We start from the raw sequence: 12,409 nt of genomic DNA, 5'->3' as shown, positions 1-12,409 counted from the left end.
ATAAGAACCATCTAATCTGCTTGGATTGCAGTACAGGATTGTCTGAAGGCAACAGGTGTGAGCAGAAATACTTCTCTTGGCTATTTTTCTTACAGCTGTTGTGTAGGATTTACTTACCTGTGTTTCATCCAAGAGTTCTGTTAAAGCACATAAGCAGTATTACCTCTGGCTGTCTATTCAACTGGACATTTTATAGAAAGTGAATATAAAGCATACAAATTGATGGAATTTCCACATGCATCACCTTTCCTGATGCATTCTACATCTTTTTGCAGACCTTCATGTTACATCTGGCTGTGAATTTCTAGACATTCTTGGCACTGGCAGAACCTCTCATCCAGTTTCCAATATTAATCATGGAATTCAGGGAGGAGGGAAGAAAAAGTTTTTGAATCTAGGGAATTTGACTGCAGGGTTTTTTTTCCACTGCCGGGTTTAAAAAAAAAACCCCTGCACAGGCTTTGACCCTCTGGCACAACCAGTTTTAGCTACCACTGCGTAAATCGTGCAATTCTAAAACAGGTAAGCCAGCCACCACACATTAATCGGTGGTGCTTGCAAATTTTTTGGGGAGAGAAGGGTTTAATGCGGTCATCAATTGAAAAAAATGCATTGGCATACATTTGCATTGTATTACACAACCTTTCTATTTTAGAATATCTACATAGTTTTTTTTTTTTTCGTTTAACTATACAATCTATACCTTGACAAAACACATTAGTACATACATAGTAGTACCTATTACACCAATATATTGATTAGTGTTTATTATATTTATGAATTTTTTTTACATGCTTTGTGTAAAAGAAAATAACATTTCATGTGCATTACTGAGAAACATAATTCATTTATTTACATTATTACATTATTTTAAATAGTTTTCTTATGTTAAGTTTTTGCATAGCTATGAGAGGTGCGAGATAAAACTGGATATTTGACAGTTTACCGTGCCGCGTTAAACAATTGAATAGCATTTAAAGCTTCTCCCTCCCTATACTTTCAATGGATCTTCTACTTGTCCGAGAGGACCATTTGTGCAAAACAAAAAGGTGTGTTAAAAATTTAATTGAATATTGGGTAAAGTTAACCTGCTCTATAATGAGTGAAAACCGCATTAAAATGACTTAATGTGGTGTAAAAAAAACCTGCAGTCAATTGAATTACACCCCTGTAAAGACACATGCAAGATCATCCATCACCAATCAAATGTTTCTGTAGTTCTGGAACTGCAGATCACTCAAAAAGATTAGTCATGTCATTTTGCAGTCGGCTGATATTTCACCAAGGCAGCCTATACTGCTTTCTTACTGTATATATCACAAGTCATGTATATTAATGTGTTAATAGATATCAGTGCATTGCCAACTCCAATAGAAATGTTTGAAGGGCATTACTCTACTGCTAATCTACACAACCATAGTGTTTATTGCATCCACAAGAAATAATATGGGCTATCTGACATAGCCAACAGGCGTTGCAGAAGAGCCATAGCAATAAATCTAGTTACTGGCTCGCTGCTGAAAAGGTTTCAAGAGCTTATACGGAAATAGTTATTTTTCTATGTCTTGGATTTAGCAAAGTAATTTAAAATGATTATAATCTGCTCCTATTTTTCATGAATACGTGCACCAATTCCATATATAACCCAGTCTTCAATTCTAAATGTTCATTACATACTATGATGCAGACCCCTGATATATTTAACTATTTAAACATTTTTAATTCACTGCAATAAATGAGATTAGCCGTTTTTAGTTAGCTTGCATACAAAACATGCAATATGTGAAAGAAGGGCTTGAAACCATTTTACTTGACTAAAAAAATAACTGATTCCATTTTTTTTTGTTTGATGAAAAACCATAATTTAGCATCTATATACATGACCTGGATGAATTTGACCAACTAGTAATAATGGTTATTGACTAATTGTGGCAATATGTAATCATGTATCAAAAACATACTACAAACACTACCCTCAACAATATAAATATAATTAATATTGAAACATCTTTGCTCCTTTAGCCAGATCCAGTAAGATTTTAAATTCTCTGAGCATAATATCTCTAGATGATAAATCCCATGGAAGATTGAAGGAACCAATTGAATGCTAGCTATTTTTTTTTATTTATTTTTTTTTTTATTTATTTTTTTTTTATACAATCCTCCAAGATCTACAGGAGGAAGAAGATGAAATAGAAATGAATAAGATGGGGGAGTAGGAGATCTAAGAGATAGAAAAGGAAGCGTTTGAAAAGAGTCAATAGGAAAAAATAAGTACAATGTCACATCAATTTGTAGAAGAAAGCAAAATCATTGTTTCCCAATGAGAATATTTACCTACAAATAAAAGTATTTTTTGAGTATAGTATCTTAAGACCTAGACAAGATCAAAACCAATCTCTCACAGAGGTATCATGGCAACTTGAACAGAAAATAGAAAAAATATCTTGAGATAGAAGGGTAGGACAATGTGATTATCTAACCCTGAGAAAAGTGAGGGAAGGTTGTCTTATGGACAACGTTTATTTATAAGAAGGAAACTCGCATACAATACAAATGCCAACTTATAGGTTACTGTTTTCTAATCCAACAGATAATATAAAAGAGTTGTGTCACAGGGTTATAGAAAGTCTACAAAGCAGGCACAATTGTCAAAAATGAGCATGATATTTTGAAGACTCCAACAATGTATCAAAAATACATAGAAGTGAAAAAAATACCATTGAGGAGATGCTTTTTAGATATAGGTGTAGTAACTTACCTCCATAAATAAAAAATACAGTAGACGTCTTGAGGATACTTAATGGGTCCATTTATAAATTGAAGTGTGGTTAGTGACATAGGGCCTGACTCATTCAGGAAAGTTAAGCAAGTAAGGCAAAACCAGGTCAATTTAAAGTGTGATGGCAGATTTATAGTTGGGGTAGGGCAACCCCTAGATAAACTCTAAATTTCAGTGTACAAGCAGCCAGTATTTTCCTTATGTGCAAAATAATAAACTCATTTGCACTCCTTGCTTTGCAACATGGTTTTGCCCAGAAAACTTGAGTAAGAAAAATTACTCAATTTTTGCTTAACTTTCTTTAATGAATCAGGCCCATAGAGTTACTACACACAAGTATCAGACATTTTATAGGCAATCAAGCCATAACAGTTTTCATTACAAGAGGACAACAATGCAGAATTTAACAACTTTTTCTATTTGCAAGTAAGCGGTACAACAACAATAGGAGTGGTATGTGCTGCCATGTACGGTAATAGGTACCTAGGGTGGTGGGAGAGAGAAGTGGTATTTGGAAATGTGACAGGCCTATCAAAATGGCTACTGAGCTCCATTTTGCTTTATTCATACTTTTCTGTGTGTATTGTAAAATGCTTATCTGATCAAAGGCTGGGCCGAGACATCTCCACATATTTTATCAGGGCGGTGTTTTAGATGCTTCTGCACATTATCAAAGAATGTATCTTTTTTTATCAGTAATGTACCAATAGAAAGTCTGAAAATATATTCATACCCTTATATGTACGTTTATTCCAAGACCCATTGTTCTCTGAGTATAAAACTGGAATGCAGCCAGAGAGGCCCTTGCCTCTTGACAGGACCTTGATGAAGAAAGGTGCCAATTGTTTTCCCAGCTTTCATGTGAAAGAGGGGTCCTGAAAATTTATTGTTACTTGAACATATTGACTTTCGCTTCAGCTTGGGACACGAAAGGAGGTGGCAGAAGGACAGTGGATTCTCCATATCTCTCCCACATTGCTCTAGCTCCAGAAGAGCGGCCCCAGTCTGAGCTGCCAGACAGGACCCTCAACAGCACTCCCCCCTGTTATAAGTCTTGTTGGCATCCACTCCATAACACCCTGGGGACGCAAACACAAGAACTGAGCCTTGCCAATATTTTTAGTCCTCCAGGGCCCAATTTATTTTCCTGAAAGCCCCCCCACAGATATGCTGACTAAATAGCATCCCTCTGTTTTCCATCTTGGACTCAATAACTACCTACCTTGCTATTAATTTGAGCTCAGAGGTCCCTACACCTACTGTCTGGGAGGCCCACACGGCGGTTGACCAGGGACAAGCATTAAATTTGCTTCCTGTTGGAAAAAATAAAGCTCTGAGACATTTCATAACGTGACCACGCAACTTCGCGATTTGGAAGACCGTCACAAACAATCACTCTTCAAACAAATACAAAAAGTTAGGCGGAGCTCCAAATGATTTAAGCAGAATGCACTGAGCGCAGTCTATGCTGGCCCATCCAGACTTTCTACGAGAAAAGTAATAAAGCTGACTTCTTGTCAAATAGGCTGCAGGCAAAACGGGGCCGCAGGCCATTACCTCACTCAGGGACAAATCAGGGGCACTATCCTATGACCCCAGGGTCATTAATGACACGTTTCGATCTCACTACAAAATCCTGAACAATTTACGCAAGACACAGTCCTCCTCGGCAGCTGACAATTCGGTGACACACTCTAGAACAAATGCTCCCTGTATTCTTCCTCCGCAGCTCTCCTCACTCAATCGAGACATCACCATGCGGAGACCACCTGCTTCACCATTGTAGTCATCCCAAAGCCAAATAAGGACCCGATCTGTTCTACCAGCTATCGCCCGATATCGCTTCTTAACGCGGATGTCAAATTTTTCACTAAGATATTGGACGACCCGCCTAAGTGCTTATTTGAAATCTTTGATTCATCCCGACCAGGTTGGATTTGCCCCACTAGACAGTCTCTAGACAATACCAGATGGACCATTGACATTATCACATATATCAATAAAAGTAAATCCCCTTAGTTATATTTGCATTGGGCGTTGAAAAAGCCTTTGACAGGCTTTCATGGCCGTTTATACTCTGTAGGTTTCGGCACTACGGCCTCCGGTGAGGCTTCTTTACACCTATTCAGATGCTGTACCACTATCCCTCTTTGACGGTTTTGACCAATGGCATGATCTCTTCTGCCTTCTCTGTGAGCAAGGGCACAAGACAGGGGTGGCCCCTGTTGCACCTACTATAAGCTTTAGGCATAGAACCCATGGCTGCCGCTATTCGACGGAACTCTGATATCACCAGGATCCAAGTTGAGCCTTCTCACTTTAAATTGTCTTTATTTGCAGATGACGTGCTGTTAACCCTCTCCAACACCTTAATCTCGCTGCCCAAATTGCTCAAAGAGTTAGCAGAATAAGGTTTGTTGTCTGGCAATAAAATTGATAACTCAAAATCTGAGGCACTAGCCCTCTAAATTTCTGACCCTGTTAATTCCACACTCGAAGTGAACTTCAACTTTCAATGTCTCTCTGAAACTTCGGTAATCACATCACCAAAGAATACAAATACCTGTTCCCTTCAAATTACACCCCTGTCTTAGACGTGATTAAATGCGACATAGTCATATGGGACGCGCTTTATCTCGTGGTTTGGTAGAATCAGCGTGGTTAAGATGAGCGTGCTGCCTTGCATCTTATACCTGTTTCAGACGTTGTCTATCCTGGTACCAAGGACATTTTGCCAGCCTTGCAAATGCTCTTTGGAGGTTTAATCTGGCAAGGCAAGAAATGTTTATGCCTTGCTGAACCCACTACTTCCGGCAGCTATAGGCTTCCCATGTTCAAACACTACTATCAAGGAAAATGCATTTACATTCACGCACTCTCTGAAATTTGTAACCTGGTTTCTCAGGAACCAAAGACCAGCATCGACTTACTCTCACCTACCCTACCCTGCAGCTCACACTGGATTTCTGAGACAGGCTTCTTAAATCTAGAGAACTCACTATATTTCCCTCTCCCTTCACACCACTATGGCACCACCCAGTGTTTCCGGTAGAGAACTCTCCGACCTACACACTGCCATGGTGAAAGGCGGGCATCACACAATTCACACACATCTCGGGCGATTTTTCACCCCAGTCATTCTCAGTCATTCCCCCATCTTTGCATTTCTCTTACTTGCAAATTAGGGGATGTGATGTCAAACCATGGCTGTATTGCGCTAGGAACTAGTCCATTAAGGCTACCGCCTTAATCGTTGTAATTGCATTGCTTTTTGGAGTTTGAGTGAAAAAGTTTCAATCGTTTTCTTACATTTTAGATGGTGTGTAAGTGTAACAAACCTTAATCGGTCATGTTAAACCATAAGGTTTTTTGTTTATGGAATTTCATAGCTTTTTATAAAGTGAAAATATTTCTAATTTAAAAATTAGAAACCTAGAATTTCATGACACATAAAAACCATGTGTCCCATCTAGTTTCCATAATTTTTTTAATCCCTAATAAACAAGAGTGTTTAAATTACTCTATTATACTAACCTTTACCATCATCATCTATTTATTTATATAGTGCCACTAATTCCGCAGCACTGTACAGAGAACTCATTCACATCAGTCCCTGCCCCATTGGAGCTTACAATCTAAATCCCCTAACATACACACACACAGACCGAGAGAGACTAGGGGCAATTTTTATTAGCAGCCAATTAACCTCTCACTATGTTTTTGGAGTGCGGGAGAAAACCGGAGCAACCAGAGGAAACCCACGCAAACACGGGGAGAACATACAAACTCCATACAGATAAAGCCATGGTCGGGAATCAAACTCATGACCCCAGTGCTGTGAGGTAGAGGTGCAAACCACTAAGCCACCGTGCTACCACCTCTATTGGATGCCTATCCCACCTATCCACTACTGTTTTGGTAAAGTAATTTTTCCTCTGATTTCCTCTAAACCTAGCACCCTCCATTTCCAGTGCATGTCTTTCTCTCCCACATTCCCTACTACCCATCAGCTTTGTAATCACATGCACACACGCCACCTCCAATGGAACCCACTTTTTTTCTCACGCCAATTGCTATCTACTAGTCAATCTCACATGACACCCCATTCTTACCAGCTTTTATTTACATGCCACCAAATATGCCCAACAGATTTTCTCTCATGTGCCATCCCATATACCCACAAGTTTTTCTCTCACATTCTAGCCTGTATGCCCACACCATATCTTATGTGCTACACCAGACCAGGCTAACCGTAGCTTTCCAGGTGTTGTGAAACTTCAAGACTCAGCCTGCCCTGCCACCTGTCGGCTGGATATCTACTGACAAAGCATATTGGGGCCTGCAGTTTCACAGCACCTGGAGATCCACGGGTTGGCCATACCTGTGCTACAATGAGTTGTGCAGCATGTATGTATATATGTTCTCGCAGGAAGTGGTGCAGCATGTATGTATGTAGTGTCTGGCAGGCAATGGTAGGGTGCAGTATGTATGTTCTGGCAGGCAGTGGTGGGGTGCAGCATGTATGTTTGTATGTTCTGGCAGGCAGTGGTGGCATGCAGTATATATGTATGTATGTATGTTCTGGAAGGTAATGGTGGGTTGCAGTATGTATGTATGTTCTGGCAGGCAGTGGTGGTATGCAGCATGTATGTATGTATGTATGTATGTATGTATGTATGTATGTATGTAGTGTCTGGCAGGCAATGGTAGGGTGCAGTATGTATGTATGTTCTGGAAGGAAGTGGTGGGGTGCAGCATGTATGTATTTATTTTCTGGCAGGCTGTGGTGGGGTGCAGCATGTATATATGTTCAGGTATGCAGTGGTGGGGTGCAGCATGTATGTATGATCTGGCAGGCAGTGGTGTGGTGCAGCATGTATGTATTTATGTTCTGGCAGGCAGTGGTGGGGTGCAGCATATATGTTCTGGCAGGCAGTGGTGAGGTGCAGTGTGTATGTATGTATAGGCAGGCAGTGGTGCAGTGCAGTATGTATGTATGTATGTATGTATGATCTGGTGGTGGGTGGAGCGCGTATGCATGTTCTGGAAGGCAATGGTTGGGTGCAGCATGTATGCATGTTCTGGCAGGCAGTGATGGGGTGCAGCATATATGTATGTTCTGGCAGGCAGTGGTGGGGTGCAGCATGTATGTATGTTCTGGCAGGCAGTAATGGCATGCAGTATGTATGTTCTGTCATGTAGTGGTGGGGTACAGCATGTATGTATGTTCTGGCAGGCAGTGGTGGCGTGTAGTATATATGTATGTATGTTCTGGAAGTCAATGGTGAGTTGCAGTATGTATGTATGTATGGTCTGTTATGCAGTGGCGGAGTGCAGCATGTATGTATGTATGGTCTGGCAGGCAGTGGTGGGGAGTAGCATGTATGTATGGTCTGGCAGGTAATGGTGGGGTGCAGCATGTATGTATGTGTGGTCTGGCAGGCAATGGTGGGGTGCAGCATGTATGTATGTATGTATGATGGCAGGCAATGGTGTGGTGCAGCATGTATGTATGTATGTATGTATGTATGTACAGACAGGCAGTGGTGGGGTGCAGCATGTATGTATTTATGTTCTGGGAGGCAGTGGTGGGGTACAGGCTGTTCTGGCAGACAGTGGTGGGACGCAGTATGTATGTTCTGGCAGGCAGTGGTGGCGTGCAATATGTATATACCACCCCAAATGGCACTTACCTATAGTGGTAATGACAGTGATGGCAAAGTAAAAGGAGCTGGAAAATTTCCACTGGACCCCGGGCTGATGATGCTTAGACTGCATGATGACAAGCTCCATCTGCTTGTAGTCCTCATTGGTGATGTTATACTTCGCTTTGAGACAGATCTTCTATGCTTTAAGCTTCTCTTCCTCTCTCATCTCGTAGTCCAACTCCGGGGCATCAAAGACAGTTGTCCCGACTAGCAGATAGGTGAATGTGCAGACGATGAGGGAAAAAGTCTGCACATTCTGCCATTTCATGGCTGCCAGCAATCGGCTAGGGAGGGGATTATGTCCTCCCTTATTGTCTTTAACTCAGCCTTTGCTTGTCTGAATTCTGGAATTTTGAGTGACCTATTTGTAAAAAAAAAATGGGTACATGAAATTTAGAAAACTCCAACCAACCTCAGCGTTAAATCAATAGCACCTACCTTTAATAATTAAATCTCCCTCCAGCCCCAACATAATAGTACTCACATTTGATAAATAAACCTATTTCCCTCCCTCCAAACAGAATTAATAGCAATTATATTTCATAAATATAACCATTTCCCACAACCACCCCTGTCAAAAAATAATTCATATTCACATGCGTGCATTTAAATTGTTTAAGTCTGAAGGGTCAGAGGAGTCCTTCCATAGGTACAAGGAATGTAATAAAACATGCAAAAAGGAAATTAGATTGGCTAAATTAGAAAATGAAAGACACGTTGCAAAAGAAAGTAAGACAAACCCCAAAAAGTTTTTTAAGTATATAAATGGCAAAAGGATTAAAAAAGATAATATAGGACCCCTAAGAAGTGAGATGGGTGAATTGATAAATGATACTAAGTAAAAAGCAGAGATATTAAACACGTTCTTTTCTTCAGTATTTACCAGAGAGGAACAAATGGCAGGAGTAATACATAAAAATGGAAATAAAACCATGCCATTAATTAATACTTGGTTGTCAGAGGAAGAAGTCCAAAGGCGACTGAAGAATATTAAGATAAATAAAGCTCCAGGTCCAGATGGCATACACCCAAGGGTCCTTATGGAGTTAAACTCGGAAATAGCTAGACCGCTATTCTTAATTTTCAGAGATTCAATCTCATCAGGCTCAGTACCAAGGGATTGGCGAATAGCAGATGTGGTGCCGTTATTTAAAAAGGGGACGAGATCACAACCAGAGAATTATAGACCTGTAAGCCTGACATCAATAGTGGGGAAACTACTGGAAGGTATTTTAAGGGACAGTATTCAGGATTACTTGGTACGCAATAAAATTATTAGTGGGAATCAACATGGATTTGTGAGGGATAGGTTATGTCAAACTAATCTAATTAGTTTCTACGAGGAAGTTAGTGGGAACTTAGACCAGGGCAGGACAGTAGATGTGGTCTACTTAGATTTTGCAAAGGCCTTTGATACAGTGCCACACAAGAGGTTGGTTTACAAAATAAGGGAACTGGGTCTAGAAATTCAAAATTTGTACTTGGATCGAAAACTGGTTAGAGAATAGGGAACAGAGAGTTGTGATAAATGGAACATTTTCTAATTGGTCAAAAGTCTTAAGTGGAGTACCTCAAGGTTCCGTGCTGGGACCACTCCTTTTTAATATATTTATTAATGACCTTGGTGATGGTTTAGAGAGTAAAGTTTCTATTTTTGCAGATGACACTAAACTCAGTAAGGTAATAAAATCAGAGCAAGATGTAGCTTCTCTACAGAGGGACTTAAATAAACTGGACGATTGGGCGGCTAAATGGAATATGAGGTTTAACACAGATAAATGTAAGGTTATGCATTCAGGGATCAAAAACAAGAACGCAATCTATAAATTAAATGGAATTAATTTGGGAGAATCTATAATGGAAAAGGATTTGGGAGTGCTCGTAGACAGTAGACTTAGCAATAGTGCTCAATGTCAAGCAGTAGCTGCAAGGGCAAACAAAGTATTGGCATGCATAAAAAGGGGCATAGATGCAAGGGAAGACAGTGTAATTTTGCCACTATATAAATCGTTGGTAAGACCTCATCTTGAATATGCAGTACAGTTCTGGGCACCACTCTATAAAAGAAATAATTTAGAACTAGAAAGGGTTCAGAGAAGGGCGACAAAATTGAAAAAGGGTATGGAGTCATTAAGTTATGAGGAAAGGTTAGCCAGTTTAGGCATGTTTACTTTAGAAAAGAGGCGTCTAAGGGGAGATATGATTACTATGTACAAATACATTAGGGGTCAATACGGAGAGCTTTCATGGGAACTTTTTACCCCAAGGACCATACACAGGACACGTGGTCATCCCCTAAGGTTAGAGGAGAGGAAATTTCACAACCAGCAAAGGAAGGGGTTCTTTACAGTAAGGGCAGTCAAGTTATGGAATTCATTGCCAGGGAAGGTTGTGATGGCAGATTCAATAGATATGTTTAAGAAAGGGTTAGACAAATTTTTAGTGGAAAGGTGTATCCAGGGATACGACCGTTAATTTAAAATAAAGGATAGTAGTGGATATAGGGTAAAAATTGGATTGCAATATTGAGTCTGGGGGAATTTTCAAAATTGAAACAGATGGGCGGTTGCCTACTCTGGATTAATTTCAAATATAAGTGCAGGATCGCAGGAGATCCAAAATAGGTTGAACTTGATGGACTGGTGTCTTTTTTCATCCTCATCAACTATGTTACTATGTTACATAAAATAAATAGCCCTCCTCCCCAAACTCACTCCCACATTCAATTAATAGCCCCAAACCACCCCAGCATTACATTAAAGGTCCCGTCACTCTACCTTAAAGGAATAGACCACACTGTTAAATGAAATAGCCCCACCATCACCCCACAAATAAAAAAGCACCCATTGAATAATTAGCCCCACCTACATTCCACCACTAAATTAATAGGCTACCTCCCACCCAAATTATATTAACATATCCCCCCTCACACGTTATAACTACATACCCCCCTCACATGTTATAACAACATACCTACCCTCCCCCACACACCTTTTACAGAGCATCCTATGGATCTGCAGGCACTATGGGCTCTGGTAACTCTCTGAAAAACTGCTTGAGAATGCAAGCTACATCACAAGACAGAGCATTTGATAGACTTTTATCTCCTCTATTGAGCTTAGACTTTAGCACTTTCTGTCGCACAACAGATCCAGACTTCCTGAAGAGTCCTTCAGTGTGGGCAGGGTTCTCCAAGTACCTACATACTTTAACCAGGAACATTGAAATATTTCCGTACTCTGGAATACATCATTGTGGCAGGGAATAAATAGGTGCTCCAAAGAATTTGCCACTCTGCATTCCCAGGCTCAGACCGTCGCCTGTTGTTTCAGTTTTTAATTTTGATCTCATATGAACGTAGATGTTGAATAATAATGAGCTTGGCCAGATTGTGATAGTCAGGAGTGTGCTTCATGCAGCTGCTGAACATCAGTACAACATGTAGCATGGGCTAGATTGACTGCATTGATAAAGTCGAATATCGTACCAGCAGTATACCAGTCTGTCACCAACATGCTCTTACCTAGATCAGCACCAAACTTATAAGGGGCTACCTACTGTAACTTTTTTCACCCCTTACTAAAACCCTTCCTACGTTCATCAACCTTAGTGTCCTTAGATGAATATACGTACACTGCAGAGATTACGTTCCAGTATATGGTATTATGAGCACCAAGTCACCACTAATCACTCACTGAGTGTCCTATGTACTCACACTCTGCCCTCTACCCCAGTAATTTCGTGTTTTACCCTCCCGCCATGTGACCGACAACTGTCCCTTGCTCTAGTGTCCAACACTCACGTACTCAATGTAACCCTCAATATCACTGGCCCATGTGACTTCAGGCTCGATTCTATCTTCACTTCCTATCCTCGTTTCACTTGCTTCCCCATATATTCCATACCTTCCCAGCTTATC

The sequence above is a fragment of the Mixophyes fleayi genome, chromosome 6 (genome assembly GCF_038048845.1).
Source record: "Mixophyes fleayi isolate aMixFle1 chromosome 6, aMixFle1.hap1, whole genome shotgun sequence".
NCBI lineage: Eukaryota > Metazoa > Chordata > Amphibia > Anura > Limnodynastidae > Mixophyes > Mixophyes fleayi.
The sequence above is the reverse complement of the archived record's forward strand: the minus strand, read 5'-3'. Positions refer to the sequence as shown.